Source organism: Canis lupus, chromosome 4, assembly GCF_048164855.1.
Source record: "Canis lupus baileyi chromosome 4, mCanLup2.hap1, whole genome shotgun sequence".
NCBI classification, from domain to species: domain Eukaryota; kingdom Metazoa; phylum Chordata; class Mammalia; order Carnivora; family Canidae; genus Canis; species Canis lupus.
The window spans coordinates 55,431,051-55,449,284 of NC_132841.1; the positions used below are offsets into that span (position 1 = coordinate 55,431,051).

The 18,234-nt window shown below is 40.1% G+C and overlaps 1 long non-coding RNA gene across 1 annotated transcript in view; it reads right to left on the bottom strand.

The window, feature by feature from the left end:
* LOC140631586 (uncharacterized) overlaps positions 1–18,234 on the bottom strand; it is a 63,124-nt gene that overhangs the window by 25,632 nt on the left and 19,258 nt on the right. The window contains exon 3 of the long non-coding RNA XR_012029125.1: positions 251–350. This is a non-coding gene — a long non-coding RNA (uncharacterized lncRNA). The remainder of the gene's footprint in view (positions 1–250; positions 351–18,234) is intronic.

The window sequence follows — 18,234 nt, forward strand, 5'->3', positions numbered from 1 at the left end:
TAAAACAAGTTTTTGTTTGAGCATATATTTCTATTTCTCTTGGGTAAATACCCAGGAATGAAATAACTGAGATCATGGGGTGGGTGTATATTTAATTTTCAGGGAAATGCAATTAAAAGCACAGAGATATACCATTTCACACTCAGTAAAGCAGGTATAATTAAAAAGACTGATGACCCTGAGTGTTGGCAAGAACGTGAAACAACACTCCATTCAAAGGGAGATTCTTCAAATTGCATAAACAACTCACTGTGTTGGTTGATTAGCTCCAGGTACAGTTATCTCCTCTGCTCTGGGCCTTCAGCATCCATTCATTAATCCAGCTGGACTTTCTCCTGGCTCCGAGTGACCTGGCCATTGCAGAGACATTGTTGCATTTAGTCTTATTAAGATTATTCCCTTGAACTTCTTCTGTGCAAATAGTTTTTCTGATCCAGGTGCTGAACACAATTTTCCAACTTTAATGAACTTTATAACAAATTACATTTGTCCCCACACAAAAAGAGGAAATCACTATTTAACATCAAAGCAATCAAAGAAAGCACATAAGAAAAACTGAAATTAAAATGTTTATGAAATATCTAGAGAACAATGTCTATAAAACAAAATCCAAAAACTACAAAATACGGAAAAGAGGAATGCAAGTAGTTGAGAATGAAGATATAGTAACTATCTTTTAGTCTAGAAAACTGTCCTAGACCTGATCTCACTTAGTAGCTCAGCCATCCTGGCAGGTGTTTATATTCCTTCTATTTTGTAAATGAGGAGGCAAGTTCAAAGAGGGTTAAGTGCTCAAGATCACACGACTAATAAGATCAAATCATGACCTAAAACCAAGTTCACGTCTACAAATTGTGTGATTTTTCTGCTACATTGGCACATCTCACCCTGATTACTCCAAATATCCCATGAGTAACCCAAATCCATTTGACCCATTTGCAATAGACTTACCGAGGATAGCCTTTGGCCCCCATTTTATAACCCTTGGTTAGAGTTAAAATATGCCTTTTGAAACACTTTGATTAGCATTTTCTTCATCCTTGTGTCTGAGTTCTGGTAGCAGCCTGCCACAGAGCCAAGAACACTGACAGAAGAGTCAAGAGGCTTGTATTCTGATCCTGCCTAGGGCAATGACAAGCCCTAGGACTTTGTGTAGAGAGAAAATGGTGGTGGAAGAGAATGTGGGCTTTGAAGACAAAAAAGACCTGAGTTCAAACCAGCTACTACAATGACCCTGGTGACATTATTTCACCTCTCTGAGCCCTACTTTCCCCACCTGAAACTAGGATAACAATACCTCTCTTGAAAAGTTATTGTAAAGATTAAATGAGGTAATATGTGTAGAGGAGGTCTGAAATAGTAGGTGTTCAAAGAATGCCATCTACACCATAATAATCCTCCTCCTCATCATCATGACTTAACTGCTATCTCAAAGTGCAATAGATGAGTTTTAAGCTCATGACCAGCTTTTTCTGATATTCTTTGAGCCCATTTATGATCACATCTTTGTATATATAACAGAAAACTAGTTGCTTAGAAGTTCCTTTAAAATAATTGGACAGTTCCAAATAATTGAATGGTTACCATCTCACTCTCTGGAATGTTCACATAGAAGTATTTTCTTGACTCAGTCATGCATTCATCCATTATTGCCAACCTAGTATGGGCCAGACACCTTGTTAGGCAGGGAGTGAGCATCCAATGAACCTGATAATTATCCTCTATATAGGAGTATGCATTTTTTTTTCCTGAAGGGAGTGCTAAGGAACCAGTGCAGATCCTTTCTAAAAGTAGTATTGCTCTTTTAATGTCTGTGAATGTTTATCCACTTCTGACAATCACCATTCAGCTAGAAGGACTTACCAGAGAACCTCCTTATTGTTCCACAGATGGTATGTTTGGTGGGGGGAAAATGTGAATTACACATTAATTCAACAATGCTGCATATTTCTTCAGATTAGAAGCTGCTTCCAGTAGGACCCATAAATGCAGAACTAATGAAATGGAGTTAAAAGCCAAGGCCCAATACCAGTTCTAAACACAAAACAACACAGAATTCATAAGCATTTTACTTCTCTTCCAGGGGACTGCAGGTAGGCTCCTCACACAAATGGCATTCTGAACAACTGTGTGCAAATTGATTACTCCTTAAATGAAAGTCCACCTCAAATATACCTAAAGTAGCTATCTTTAAAAGGAAACTATACCAAATGCTTTTGCAATGCTAAAAATTATCTTGGAAAATAAATAATGAATCCTGGAATTTATAAATCTAGACTGTCACATATCAAGGTTGCTTAATAAAACAACTTAGATGAACATTTTCTATGAAAATTCCATTTAAACCTTCCACATGTGTGATTATTCGTCATCGTGGTCTGCAGCCACCAACGAAGTCCAAAAATAATTCATTCCTACTTCATTTCGTTAAACAGGCACATTATGGATATGAGGCAATAAATGGCAATTTTCATAACATTTAGCTCTTTCACACAATGAATTAGCAGGAACTGAGACTACAAGAAGGTTTGAGTCAATGAACAACTCTCATCCTAATTATGAAGGATTTACAAGAAGGGAGTGGAGTGACTAGGGCATGGTAATGGGGCTGGAAAAGGCCAACTTCCAGAACAGGAAATCTATTTGACTATCAAGCTGCAAACTGTAATTTATTAAAAATGTAATTATCCACAAAACTCTTATTTGCAGAACCCATTGAAGAAATATTGACATTTGGAGCTGTGTTAAGGTCTCTGAAGTCCTCATAGGGCAATGGAACCTTCCTTATCTAGTTTCATGTTTGTGAAGGTTTTCTCCTTCCCAAAAGGCACAAAAAAACAGGAGGAAATTGCTCTATAACAACAGTTCCTCAGGTCAGTTATTGGAAAAGAAAAAAAGAGGTGCAGGGCCTTGGGATCCTTCCTTTGGCCCTTCTCATCCCCTTTCCATAATGACCCCAAGTCCAAGGGCTGGTGTCATGGGTAGGTGTACAGCATGTGCACATGCTTCCGTGCTCTGGGCTCGGAAGAGCCCCCATGCAGGCTTTAATGTTCTGCTGTCACTGTCTTTAAATTCTGAATTAATTTTTAACAAGGGGCCAATCATTTTCATTTCTCACTGGGCCACACAAATTATGAAGCCATCCTGCCAAGCCTCCTTCCCACCCACGCACACACACCACAGACATCTTCTCCAGGACCTCTTCATAGCCACTTGTTCTAACCTCCACTGGGTCAAGATGATGGAACACTGGTTTGGAGCTAGAGGTCAGAGTGCACTACTGGGTTCAAACCGTCCTCCTTGTGAGCTTTGTGACTCTGATCTCCTCATAGAGAGATAGCACTCACCCACCTCACAGGGTTGTTACAAGAACTAAATGAGATAAAGCATGTAAAGGTAGGTGAGAACACATACCACAGAATATTCTTTCTGTGGTAATTACTACATTAGGAACAGGAAGAGAAGAGGAAGGAAGAGGACGGCCTCACCTGTGAAACGCTGCCTGCCCTCCCAGGCTGAGTTCACTAGCCTCCCCTCTATTTAATGAACCATTCTGAGTATAGCATTACCATCCCACCAAAATACTGCATTTTCCTAGACTTTAGACATCCATGTACCACTTTCAAATTCCACTCTATCACTGCTATCTATCTATCTAATAGGTTTGTTTAGATCAACTTACTTGTTTAAGTGAAATTGTTTTACCTTGCAAATAAACTGTGTAAAGTGAACACCAATATCCCACATAAAAAGGGAAGGTAACACACAACAATTAGAATTTTTACATGGTTATTCACATACCACCTAAAATCCTCTTAGACACCACCAGTAGCACCCATGTTGACTTTGTGTCCTCTTCCACTGGGCTCTGAGCTCTCTAAGCGTAGCAATTATAGTCTCAATTCTATTTCACCAGCTAGAGAACAGTGCACTATGAGCAGAAAGTTCTCTGGAACCATTTGCTGAATGAATACTTGTCAACAAACTGTTAAGAGTGATAGGCCCCTACAAAGATGCTCATGCTTTAGCGGGCGGCTTCCTAAGGCCCTAAAACCTTCATATCCTAAAGGCAATGGATCTCTCCAATGCAGCATTCCTCAAAATGTGGTCTGAGAACCACCTGTATCAGCATCACCCTGAGAGCTTGCTAAAAAGGCAGATTCCAACCCTAGTCAGAACGTATTGAATCAGAACCTCTGTACATAAAGTACAGCCTAGTGGTAAAATTTCAGGTATTGACATATAGTAGTAGTAACAGTAGTACTAAAAACAGCTAACACTCTCTTTGTTTTGCATATGTACCAGGACTTATGCTAAACATATTACATACATTATCTCACCTAATCTGCTTATCAATTCAATGAGGTAGGTGCTTGCCAAAGTCACAGAACTATTCAGGGGCAGGGACCATTTAGGCCAGGCAGCCTGACTCCGGAACCAAATTCTCAATGACAGTACTATACTCATGAGTAGAACAGAAGTTTCTGGAGAGAAGAACTATGGATCAATCCATGGGTCCTTTGGATCTCACCATGTATTTTTCCGTTTATAAGCTCAGATCTGCCTGCAGTATAGTCATCAGCCAAGTAGAAAGCATCACACACAAAAATTATATTTTGGCTCATCATGTGCATTCAAAGTGCAACCTATCAAAGTTGACTGAATACAACTGGAATAAAAAAGCATTCCTCATTATCAAGGGAATAGGGACCTCCATTACTTGGGGGGACAAAGCTGCCCTTTCAGAGTCAGAAGACCACACTGAGGAAGCCACAGTCTCTAACCTTCAAGAAGTGGTCGAATGTTCTCATAAGTGAGCTGTCTCAATCTGAAATACTGAGTTCCCTGACACTGTAGATGAACACTGCAAATGAGCTAAATCATCAGTGTCCAGATATTCTAGAGATTTCTGCCCCAGGGAGAATTAAAGTTGATTAACTCCTGAGACAGTCTCCAAATCTAACTTTGGGATGCTTCCATCTTGCAAATAACAAAAAGAAAATCAATTTAAAGTACTGTTTGAAATAGATACATTTGTGTTCTGCTTTAAAAAAAAAAAAAAAAAAAGAACAACAACAACAACAAAGAAGAAAGAAAAAAATGGAAAAAAAGAAAAGGAACCCCACTGGCTGATGTTAAGAATCATAGAAGTCTCATAAACACTATGGAAGAACAGACCAGATGCAAGCATTGCTGAGCAGGCATATTATTAATCATGAGTCAAAAAGAAAACAAAAAACGCACTGAGTTGGGTGACATCCATTCTGGAAATATTTAGCACAGCCTGGTTCCTGCTGAAGTCCCGATGTGGGAGTTTACAGTTCAGTGCCCAATGGAAACATTTACCTTAGAAAGAGCTGAACACCATGCACATTCTTGTTCCATGCAATTATCAATCTCAGTGGTGGCAAAAAGATTCTTAAATAAATAGGCTACACTGCCTGTTCTTGAGTCTTCTGATTTAATAAACCAAAGAGATAGGAACCATCTTTATCTAAACTGGATTAGTAGGTCAGTGATGAGCAATTGTTATTATAGAAGAGTCATTTCTGAAATAGTCACCACGAGAAGAAAGTCCTAGAATGAGTCCCTTTAGTGTTTTTTGTTGCTGTGAACTTCGTTTGGATACTTTGTTTGGAATTTTGGATGAAAAGCCACATATATAGGCCATGTTCCCAGGGCTGTTGTTAGGCTGGCTGGACATTTCAACAGTATTAAAAGCTGCTTATTAACAAACTGTTGTGATTACAGGGGTAAGGAGAGAAAATGAATGGGAAATATCAGAGAGGGTGACAAAACATGAGAGACTCCTAACTCTGGGAAACAAACAAGAGGTAGTGAAAAGGGAGGTGGGTGGGAGGATGGGGTGACTGGGTGACAGACACTGAGGGGGGCACTTGACGGGATGATCACTGGCTGTTATGCTATATGTTGGCAAATCGAACTCCAGTAAAAAAATATACAGAAAAAAAAAAAAAAAAAGACTGTTGTGAGTACACAAATCTGCCCTCAGTGCTATGAGGCTTTTATGTGGCTCAAATAACTTCCTGTATGTAGGTGGCAATCATGGGGTTGGCCATTTTTTTTTCTCCTTGTTAGTATTTTTGTTCACTTAGCTCTTTAGCTAGTTGTTATGCTGCTGCCATGGTTTTGACTTCCAATTTTTTTTCATTTGTTAATTTGTTTCCAATGTAACTACTTGTGGAAAGAAACATTTAGAGTTACTTTGCATAAATGGAGTTATTTGGGAAGTATATTTTCTTGGACTTTTGCATTTCCTTTGGATCTCTTGTTCAGAGAATACCATCTTCTCTGGATATAAAATTCTTGGAACACAGCTGAGATCACTTGGATACTCTGTGTCCTTCTGATGTTAGTTATTTAATGTGAAAAGGCTGAAACTAATTTGATTTTTGTCCTTTTAAAATTACCTCTTTTCTTTTTTTCCTCTAATTTTCTGTTTGGAAGATTGTCCCCAAAACTTGAAATCCTTACCAGGATTTGTCTTGACATAGAGTCTATTTAAGGTTTGGTGGGAAAATCTGGGAAACAATTTCTATCCAAGTGGGTTTTTGTTGTTTTGTTTTGGAAGATTTTCCTTGATTGTTCATTTAATCATTACAGATAATCTCTTTGCTCTATATTTTTCTTCCAATATTCTTATCATTTGTAGGTTACACTTGTCACCTCTGGTTTCTGTATCTCTCCCTGCCTTTCATCTAAATCACCTTTCCCTGCATTCTTTCTAAAATGTATCTCCTGGTGGCACCTGGGTAGTTCAATCGGTTAATTATCTTCCTTTGGCTCAGGTCATGAACTCAGGGTCCTGGGATCAAGCCCCACATTGGACTCCCTGCTCAGTGGGGAATCAGCTTCTCCTTCTGCCCCTCCTTCCTGCTCTTGTGCATGCTCTCTCTCTTACTCTCTTACTCTCTTGCTCTCTCTCTCTCTCTCTCTCAAATAAATAAAATCTTAAAACAAAATAAAATAAAATGTATCTCCTGTTCCTGATGACATTTCTACAGTATAGACTCCATTTTTCCCTGCTTCTAATCAACAATCCCAGTTGTGACTTTCATTTTGTTTTACTTTCTTTCATCCCAGACATTTTAAGAAATTATATCCTCTATTTATCTCATTCAGGATGAAGTATTTTCAAAATTGTGCTTCTGCCCATTGGAAAGTTTATTTCAAGAGAAGAACTTTCCCCTGCACTTCTGACACTTGACTCTCCTCCCCTGGTGCTACAGAGTTTCTCCCCACACCCAGGGAGTTCTTCATTTGGCGCAAGTTCCACGGGTGTTTGTACAGTCTTGATCTTTCTCAGGTTCTGGCTGGGACAAGTAGTTTTTTGGGTTTGGGATTTTTAAAATATATATACATTCTTATTTTCTTCAACCTATGTCCACGGGGAACATGGAAATCTTAGTGTGATAAGCTTGAGGAGTGGCACCCCAAAATATACCACTTTGGCATAAGGATTATTTTAAGCTAAAGATTCTTCAAAAAGCAAGAAGGAAATTCCGATCTTTCCTTTTCTTCCTGAAAACGAGAGATAAAAACTCCCATATGAAAGATACCCTCCCTGTACCAGAAAAAAAGAAACATTTTTTCAATGGTGAATCATAGAAAAGAAAAATCAACAGACCTTGTTAAAATAGTTCATATCTTCCTTTAGCCTCCCCACATAGTTTACTTTTTCCAAGTTGCTTCTCTTTGTTCAAGGCAGCACAAAACTATTTAGGTTTCACCATTTCATTGGGTCTTCCCTCCTTATGAGGACTCCCTTGACACATAAAACTCGTATTAAGTACATTTGTGTGGTATTTTCCTGTTAATCTGTCTTGCATTGGCCTTGTCCCTGTCCTTGTCCCTGTCACTCCACTTGAGAATCTCCCACCCGCATCCCTGAGCACTTATTGAAATCCTCCTTATCCCCAACCCCTGGGTTAGTCTCAGGGCCAATGTTATTAGTCTTAGCCCTGTTTTGTATCTCTCCTTCTACAAATCATTTCTCTGCCATGCTTCTTTTAATTCTCTTAGTATTTTCCACTCAAGGTGTATTAACAGGTCCTCAATATAAAATTTACTAATGCAATATTTTCTATTTTTTATATGAAGCATTCAAAATTACCTCCTTGAGGGTTTTCTGGTTTTGCTGACCAGGTCTGGAATTGGCTTCTGATCAATATTTATTAAAGTGAGAAGTATTCTTCTGCTCTTTTAGAGAATATGAACAACTTTCCAGTTACCCACGTTCCATATTTCAAGAATGGACTAGATTTCCACTTCCTCTTTCCCATCAGATCGGCATCTGAGCCTCAGCTGTTGATCTGCAGCCACAGGGCCTAGCACAGGCTTCCATACTTCTACTAAGTGAGTGTGTTCATCTCTGAGATGTGAGGGGAGAACCTCTATGGGTCTGCTTAAGAAAAATCAAGTCTTGCACGGTTTGTCGGGACGGAGGATGTTAGCAAGCAGCCCCTACGCTGAATCTAGCACGCATGTGTTGCATGGCTTGTATCATGTCTTTAAAAATTGCCAAGTTAGTTGTTAATGTATAAGCCCCTGGATTTATTGCTGAAATATCCAGATTTTGACTAGGATGGTTAGCACTTTCTGCGGTTACCAGCTGTCTCTGGCACCACCTGCTGGCCACATCACTCAGTGCATCCATCAGACAGTTGACTACAAAGATGAGGTCCCTAAAGGTGAACCAGAATCCATTTGCCTTGAGGATCAGAAACATCCCTTAAAGGCCAATGTTCCAAGGCTCAGATGGACACAACAGTAAGTTCTTCCCAAGAAAATCTCTGTTTATTCTTCTTCTGCTTTCTAGGGTCAAAACGTGTGCTTTATTGTGGTTGTTGTTTTAATAAATACAGCCACTATTGTGTATGGTTGAATGACCATAATCATGACACTGCCTTCCCCATCTAGTGAGTTTACTATGTAGTCTGCACTGCATTACCTCACGATATTCCCAAAATGGAAGGTGCTGGTAATAGAAGGGCAGACACCTGAGTCCACTTCTCAAAGACCACCCCTCAGCCACGTGGCCTTGATAAAGTCACTTCTCCCTGCAGTGCCTTTAGTGAGTGCTAGCTCACCAACACTGAACTCCTCTCCAACTGAGATAATCCTATAAAGCTGTGAACACAGGCATCTTGTTGTATTGCACCTCACAGATATCCAACTGTTTACAAACTGAAGCTGTATAGCAACCCTGTCTGGAGCAAGTCTATTGGCACAATTTTCCAACAGCATTTGCTCACTTCATGTATCTGTGCCACATGTGGGTAATTCTCACAATATTTTAGGCTTTTTTATTATGATTGTATTTGTAATGGGGCTCTGTGACCAGTGACTACACCTTTTAACTTTAATTTTTTAATTAAGATATATACATGTTTTTAGATTTAATAGGCTACAGTATAGGGTAAACATATGCACTGGGAAACCAGAAAATTCATTGGACTTGCTTTGTTACAGTATTCACTCTTTTGCATGGTCTGAAATTGTACCTGTGGTATCTCTAAGGGGCACCTGATTAGGGTCAGGCCCTCAGGCACCATCCAAACCCATGCTGTCCAGTATGAAGCTACCAGCCATGTATGACTATTGAGAACCTGAAATGTAGCTAATCCAATCTGAAATATGCAATAAATATAGAATGTATACTGAATTTTGAAGACAATATGAAAAAAAGAATATAAAAATACCACATTCAGGGTTACCTGGGTGGCACAGTCGGTTAAGCATCTGCCCTAAGCTCAGGTCATGATCCCAGAGTGTTAGGATCAAGTCCTGCATCAGGCTCCCTGCTCTGTAGGGAGCCTTCTTCTCCCTCTCCCTCTGCCTGCCGTTCCCCCTGCCTATGCTCTCTCTCTGTTGAATAAATGAACAAAATCTTTTTTTAAAAATACCACATTCATATTTTTATATTGATTGCAAGTTGTTATGATAATATTTTGATTATATTCAGTTAAATAAAATGCTATTAAAATTCATTCCACCAGTTTCTTCTTAATTTTTTATTGTGACACTAGATAATTTTAAATTGTACACATGATTCATGTCATATTTCCACCGAATAGCACTGCTCTAAACAGCTGAATGTTTAAAGCACACAGTTATCTTACATAGCAGCAGGAAGAGCAATTCTATATCCAGGACCTTTTTAATTTGTGTATTTTGTCCTTTTATGTATGAATCTCTATGATAAATATAAATACCTGGGTCTTCTGTTCATAGGATGGTCACTTTAGTCTGTCAGCACCTGTGAATCTTGAAGATGGCCTCCTGGGAGCAGGAGTCAGGCTGCCTGGGAAATCTCATGAAATCTTCTCTACAAGGCATCTTAAAGAGGTGCTCTGGTTCAGAGATAGAATTAGAGGGAGTCAGCAGCGACTGAAGAAGAACTATAAATAACTAATACACTTATGAAAATGCTCTCTCATGCTGATAATCAAAGAAATGAAATTAAAACATGAGATTTCATTTTTAGTCTGTCAGGACACAGAATTTTTTTTAATTATAGCCAAAGTTAGCAAGAGTATATAGAAATCAGTATATGTATTCCCTGCCTGGGAGAGTTGAAGTTTACACAGCCTTTCTAGGGGGTAAGTTAGCAATATGGAAAAACAGCCTTAGAACTGCACATGTCCTCTGAGCAAGCAAGTCCACCTCTAGGGATTTCATCTAAAGCAATCGTCATGGCTGTGCACATTAACTTTTCTGTAAGGATATTCATTATTTTGCAAATTATAACAAAAATAACATCAAATAGAGGACTTTTTAAAATTAAGTCATATTGAAAAAATAAAATGCTGCCATTAAAAATTATGCAACAGACTATTCAATGATAAATTCCTCCTCCCCCTCCTCCTCCATCCACACTCTTCAATTCAGCGTGTGTGATCTTTTTATGGTGAAGCAGACTGTGTCACTCTCCTGTTTAAAACCTTCACTATTAAAAAACAAATTAAAAAAAAAACCTTCACTATTGTGGCACCTGCGGGGCTCAGTCGGTTAAGTAACCAACTCTTGATTTCAGCTCAGGTCATGATCTTGGAGTCATGAGATGGAGCCCTGAGAGGGCTCTCTGCTGGAGATTGTCTCTCTCCCTCTCCCCCTCCCCCAACTCTAAATAAATAAATAAATAAATCTTAAAAAAATAAATCCTTCACTCTCTTAATTGGGTGTTAGGATGAAGCCCTTAATCCACGTATGGCCCTGGGGTCTGGGCCTGACTCCCTCTCCAGCTTCATCTCCCGCCAGGCTCCTCCCTCTGCTCCCGTCCTACTGGCCACAGGGACCCTCTTTCAGCCCCATGGGCCTAGAAAGCTCTTGTTGGCTCTGGGTCTTCATTCATATCACTCTGCTAAGATGCTGCCTGCACCCCACTCTTTCTGGCAAAAACCTCCTCATTCTAGAAGGCTCATGTTAAGTGCCGCTTCCCCAGAAAACCATTCCCTAACCCCTCCCTGTAAATTAGGTCTCTTTGTTTCCTAGCATCTTCTCTTCCTCCCTGTGACTTCTCAGTTTCTGACTCTGCATTTATTACTGTGATTATTTGTGGAATGCCAGTCTCCCCACCTCCCTGTAGGACTTTGCTCATATCTGGCATGCAGGAGATGTCCCATAAATGCATGCTGACCAGGGGCACCTGGGTGGCTCAGTGGTTGAGCATCTATCTGCCTTTGGCTCAGGGTGTGATCCTAGGTCAAGTCCCGTGGGGGGAGCCTGCTACCCCTTCTGCCTATGTCTCTGCCTCTCTCTGTGTGTCTCTCATGAATAAATAAATAAATAATATTTTTTAAAAATGCATGCTGAACAAATGAATGATATTTAATTCATAAAAAGCAGGTTATACTAAACGAAGTCAGACACAGAAAGACAAATACTATATTATCTCACTTATATGTAAAATCTTAAAAAAGAGAGAAAGAAAAAGCCAAACTCACAGTTATAGAAAACAGATTGACAGAGGCAAGGGGGGTGGGCAGGGGGGAATGGGCGAAGCTGATAAAAATAAATAAGTCCTGGTGATGTAAGTTACAGCACAGTGACTATAGCTAATAACTTTGCATTGCATATTTGGAAGTTGCTAAGAGAAGTAGATCTTAAAAGATCTCATCACAAGGGGAAAAAATGTGCAACTATGTTGAGGTGACAGATGTTGACTAGATGTATTGTGGTGATCATTTCACAATAAATACGAATATCAAATCATTGTGTGGTGTACCTGAAACTAGTATCATGTTGTGTTATATCTCAATTTTTGAAAGGCAGGTCATAAAATGGTGTAATAGGATTTTAGTATCAATGTGCATATGCATATGATTCTAACATCTAGACGTAGAAAATAAAAAAGACCAGAGGAAAATCCAAACTGTTCATAGAAATGTTTCTGTGTCATGATGTTACTTTGCTTCTTTCATTCTGATTTTCTACAGGGAACATATCTAACTTTCAAAATCAGGAGAAAATTTATTTCAAAAATACTAATAATCACAAAAGCCCTGGGTTTGAGTCTCCACTCTTAACGCAAGTTTGATCTCGGGAAATCTCAGTCAGCTCTTCACAGACTCTTCACTATAAATGGGGACAAGGACACCTGCCCTGACTATTGATAGGAGAATTAATGGAATAATATACTTGTAAAGTTTTGCACATATTACAGTAATTACTCGGGTGCTTTAGGGTGTGAGATGGACCCACTGTGTAGGGTGACTGGCATTTGCCCAGTGGTTGTGTACTTTGCAAATACCGCAAGGAAATGAGTTGGGTAAATGGAAGCTGTGTCTTTTGATGGACACCTTGATAGTCATCACCACCCAGTGAGGTGAGGCTTGGGCTTTGTTAATGCAGAAGGAGAGCCACTCTGGGGAGAGAAGTGTAAGGAATGTTACAGAACAAGGATATTGCCTCTCCTTTCCCCAAGACCAAAAGCTGGGGAAACAGGTGGCCTCCCTGCTGGCTCTCAGCAAGGGTGAGAAAGATGCAAACGGCAACATGCAGCTATTGGGAGAGACAGTATTTTTTTTGTACTGAATAACTCAACTTGGTGGACTCTTTCTACAGTCTCTTGGTAAAAATCCAATGATTATGGGCATTCTTTCGGGGTTCTTTCTCTTCAGTCTTTTGCTTGTTGAATGCAACTTCGAAGAAGAGCTGCTCTGATTCTGATGGAAGAAAGCAGCTTATTCAACTTATTCCATAAATATTTATTGAGCATTTGTAAGTGGTGAGGCACTATGCTAGGAGCAGAGGATCAAGTGGATGAACAAGGCACTGCCCTTGCATTCAAATAGCACAATCTAATCATTATGATCTCCTGATTGTAAATTCCCTTAACCTCCCCCCACCCTGCACTGCCCACTTCCTGACTTCTTGCTCTGTGTCCCCACCACCCCCATTTTAGCATTTATCCCACTGAACTGTACTCATGAACCTTGGAGCCTATCTCATTTAGCCTGTAATCTCCTTGAGGACACAGACACTACTCTGAATCTGCATCTGCAGCATAAGTCTGTTATATATGGTGCTCAATGAATCAGCAAGTGAACAAATGACTTAAATAATTTCGTAAGCAAATGCCAATAAAATAGGGAAGATGATCTAGGAAGTAACTGTTCAGTTAGGCTTCATGCTTTGCAAACTGAGTAGAGATATCCGCTACCTTCACACCTGTGTCCTTTCTACAGGAAATAGACTGGGGGTTCACCTAGAGGATAGGTACAGGAATAAGGAGCTGTTTCTCCAAAGCTCTCTCTAATCCAGATGTATGTCTGATACAGGTGCTTCAGTGCCCCTGGAGAAGCTCACAGCTAACAGGATTCCAACAGACTAAGAGTTCCTCCTAAGAGAAGTCATTGTATTTACTGAAGGCTATCAAAGATATAGGTCATCACTACCCTCCCCCCATTATCACAAGGTATAAAACTGGACAAAACTGTATAACAGCTTGTGTACCCAATGGCAAGGGCCATATTCTGAGAAACACAGGAAGAAACTGAAGATAAATAGTTCAGAAGAAACAAAGTTCAGGGAAGATGTAATAACTGATTTCAAACATCAGAATGGGGATCCCTGGGTGGCTCAGCGGTTTAGCGCCTGCCTTTGTCCTGGGCCTGATCCTGGAGTCCCATATCAGGCTCCCTGCATGAAGCCTGCTTCTCCCTCTACCTGTGTCTCTGCCTCTGTGTCTCTGTCATGAATAAATGGATAAAATCTTTAAAAAAAAATCAGAATGACCAAAGTTAGAAAATAAATGATATTTTTTCCTTAATGCCCCCCAAGGTCAAAGCTAGGCCCCCACAGGTGGGTATTAGAGAGAGGTGGGTTCCATGAGAGACTTCTAACTCTGGGAAGCAAACAAGGGGTAGTGGAAGGGGGGATGGGGTGACTGGGTGACAGGCACTGAGGGGGGCACTTGACGGGATGAGCATTGGGTATTATACTATATGTTGGCAAATCGAACTCCAATAAAAATATATATACAAAAAAAGAGAGAGAGAGAGATGGGTTCCTGGCTCAATGGAAGAGGTACAAGTCAGGAAATGATTATAAAGGATGCATGTTGGTAACTCAAGGTCAAAGGCAATAACACAAAACAGAACTGCCTTTGAAATGTTTCTTTCCAAGTTCACAAATACAATGCTGGATATGCTTGCTAAGGATACTTAACTGAATCACTTAGTTCCCTTCTACTAGGAAAGGATGCCAAAGCTAACATCCTGTGAGTGCTCTTCTCAGATTGATGGACTCATGGCTTTGAAGGGGCTTTGGCTTTTCGGCAACTTGCCCCCTTCATAACAGCTCTACTTACTTTGAGTGCACTTTTGACCTGTTCAAGTCCACAAGGCTCAGCTAACATTTCTATAATGAAATGTCCATGGATCGCTGTGGGCCACAATTATCCCTCCGTTCTTCAAAACTCATCGCCAGGGTCCTTCTGCTTTGACCTCTTTGGACTTGTCATTTCAGCTGTTCAAGTATTTATGTTTGCCCTCCAGTTAGATTCTAGTCTCCTTAAAGGAAGATGCTATATGCTTTTAATCCACAGGGACTAACAGAGTTTCTCACATTTAACAGGCCCTCAATAAATGTCCACAGATCTGGTGCTGCTGGATTCAAGCCAGAGAATGGAGGGAACCCATTCTGTCAAGGTCTTGGAAAACATCTGTGTTTTTTCAGCACAGCATTTGCCATCCATCATAGAGGAGATTGAAACAGAAAGAAGTCAAGCAAAGTACAAGGTCATTCGCAGGAGCCCCAGCAACTCCATTCTCCAAGGTTGGAATGTTCTCTCCCTCTCTCCAAACAGCAGACCAGATGGTCTCCTAAATCTTGGCTTTCATGGTTTAACTCTAATTACAATGTTAGTTAGCAATGAGCTCGGTGATTCAAAATCACTAGTAGATACTTTCCAGGCAGTCGAGCTTTTTTTTTTTCTGCTCTCACTACCAACAGGGCGGCTTTGTCATCAGCCTTGCTTTTGCCTCCTGTATTATAATTGCCTAGCTGTTTAGAAAATGAAATGAGCTCAAGACTACCAAACCTAGCTGAAAACAGTGAGCACTCCAGGAGACAGGAGGTAGCAGCAGCCAGATGGCTAAGTAGCCTCTGATGATATTGCAGTCAAATTGGGAGACACAAATCAGAGAATGCTCCTCAGTTGTGCAAATGCCATGTACCAGGTGTGGAACTCAGAGGTGCACATGTGTTTGCCTAGTCATTTTGTGAATGTGGGTGAGAAGAAACCCTTACAAGTGAATCCCTGGAATTGTAAATGTTAGAAAGAACTTTTCAAGGTCATCTCATCAAGACCTTTCCAAATACACAAATGCTCCATTAAAAGGACTCACTCAAGTTCTGGTTCAAACTTCCCATAAAGGAAATTCATAAAAGGGCCTCCTCATCCATCAGATAAACCTTTTCAAATAATTAAAGAAGATCTCATGTCCCCCCAAATCTTTACTTGTTTAAATATTCCCCCAAGTACTTAACTACACTACTTGTTTTAATCTCAAATTTCTGCCCTTAACCTCACCATATATTTTCCCCAGGGAATCTATTCCCCACCAGAGCCCTGCTGAGGTGGCTTGATCAGGTTCCATACCACATGACCCTACCTCCTGGTCATGGTTGATTGGTCCAGAGGTGGACACCTAGCATAAGCACAGCTACCCATTGGCATCCTGCATCATCAGTCTGGCAAGAAAGATGAGCTGGGCCAATCTGGTTACCCTCCTAAAAACTGGGACCTTGGTAGCTGAGAGATTGTTGTCATTCAACTGTGGGCTGCTAAATTGGAGGGTTATGCAGTCAGGGTAGGAGTAGCCATTTGAGGCCAGGAGCAGGATGAGTAAGCAAAGGAAGGAAGCATTTTAGGAAAGACAGAATATTGGAACAGATGTAGAGAGAGAAGCAGAGTCCCCACCAAGTAAGATTGAGATGAGAAAAAGACCATTCCTGCCTACCCCAAGACTTGAGTCGTAGCTTTTTCGGGATCCCAGGGCTCCTCAGCCTTTAATTAAAGGATGAGGAAAATTGAAAGAATCTCTATTCCTTGCAACTCTAAGATGCTGGGCTAGGAACTCTCTTTTCTAGTGGCTCTCCCCTTGAAGGGCAGTCATACATTTCCATGCTACTCCAAGGGTAGACTTTTTTCAATTGGGTTTGCCATATGTGTATGTGTGTGTATGTGCACATATGTGTATGATAGATACCACATACATTATAAAGTCTGTCTAAATGAAACAACTTAGAAATGACAGCATGTGACAACCATGCAGATATTTATTGTATGCTCACTGCCCACAATGTATATAGTACTGGATACAAAGTAGTAGTGGCCATGTTCAAGGAGGGTAGAAAGTCCAGTAGTGAAGTAAATGCAGTCACATAAAACACAGCAGATTGTTATATGCTACAGTTAAAGATATGCTACAGTTAAAGATATGGGGGGGGGGGCGCCATTATTTTTTCTCTCATTCCTTTCTGTACTATCAGATTTTTCCAACAAAACACACGCATGATTTTTTATGTCAAGAAATATTATCTGGGCATGGAAATTATGGGTACTTTCTTTTGTTTTCTCCCATTTATTTTTGACTATGAAAAAAAGCTTTGGATTTTTAATAAATGCAAAGTTAAGATAAAAGAGAAATTTAAGATAAATAATTTCATGAGAAATTTAAGATAAAATACAGACATCAACACATTTGGAAATACAGGGGAGAGAAAATTCCTGACTGGGGAGATCCAGAAAGATGTGGTAATGACACCATTTCATTAGGACTATGACAGATGGAAAAATAAAATAGGAGGCTATGTGAGGAGAAGATCCTCCAGGGATCTGCAAAAAAATAGCTAAGGCAGAAAGGCACGATACAAGGTGGTATGTCCAGGGTGAGCAATCCAGCATAGCTGAACAATGGCTATAAGGCAGGGAAAAGCACAAAGGTTATTTGGCCCAATTTGTGGAAGGTCTTGAATGCCCAGCAAAGGAAAGACATGGTCAGAGTTTTGCTTAAGATGGCAGCAAAGAGAATGGAAATGAAAAGAAAGAGCTTAGAAGCAGGATCAGTAGTGAGAAGTCATTGCAATATCATTTCCCAAAAAAAGTGACCTTTTGTTCATGTGAAGCTATCAACATGAAAGTTATATTGTATGATGAGCATGTTTGGAATCGCCTTGAAACATGTTTCAAGGCACCTGTGACTACATATCTTTTTTATCCATTTCATTCATTTTAAGCTAACTGTGTCATCCAGATTGCTTGCTGGCAAAATTGAATTCAAGTACTTCTGTCTTTTCCTTGGGGGATGCAGGGAAGTATTGGGGAGGGCTTGTGTGAGAAGCCAATAACCAAATAAATCTGTGAAGATGAAAGTGAAAGTAGGGTAAAAATGAAGACAGCATTGAAAACTTCATCTATAGTTTCATCAGGAAGAAGGTAATGGTGGCCATGTGTCAGAACTTCAAGCAGCTTCTCCAGCTTAAGCTTATTCCATGTGGTTGGGTTGTGAATACTACACTCTTCCCTCCACGAGGAGTTTTAAAATATTACTACATGGCTTTGATCAACTAAAAAGATGTACTTCTTCATGTGTCAATGCCCACATGAACTTACAGAAAATTCAGGAATCAAAGTTCAGCCTCATTCAGCCTAGAACCCAGACCTAGCATCAACAGATCACAGTTTATTCTAATTTGTGGCAACTT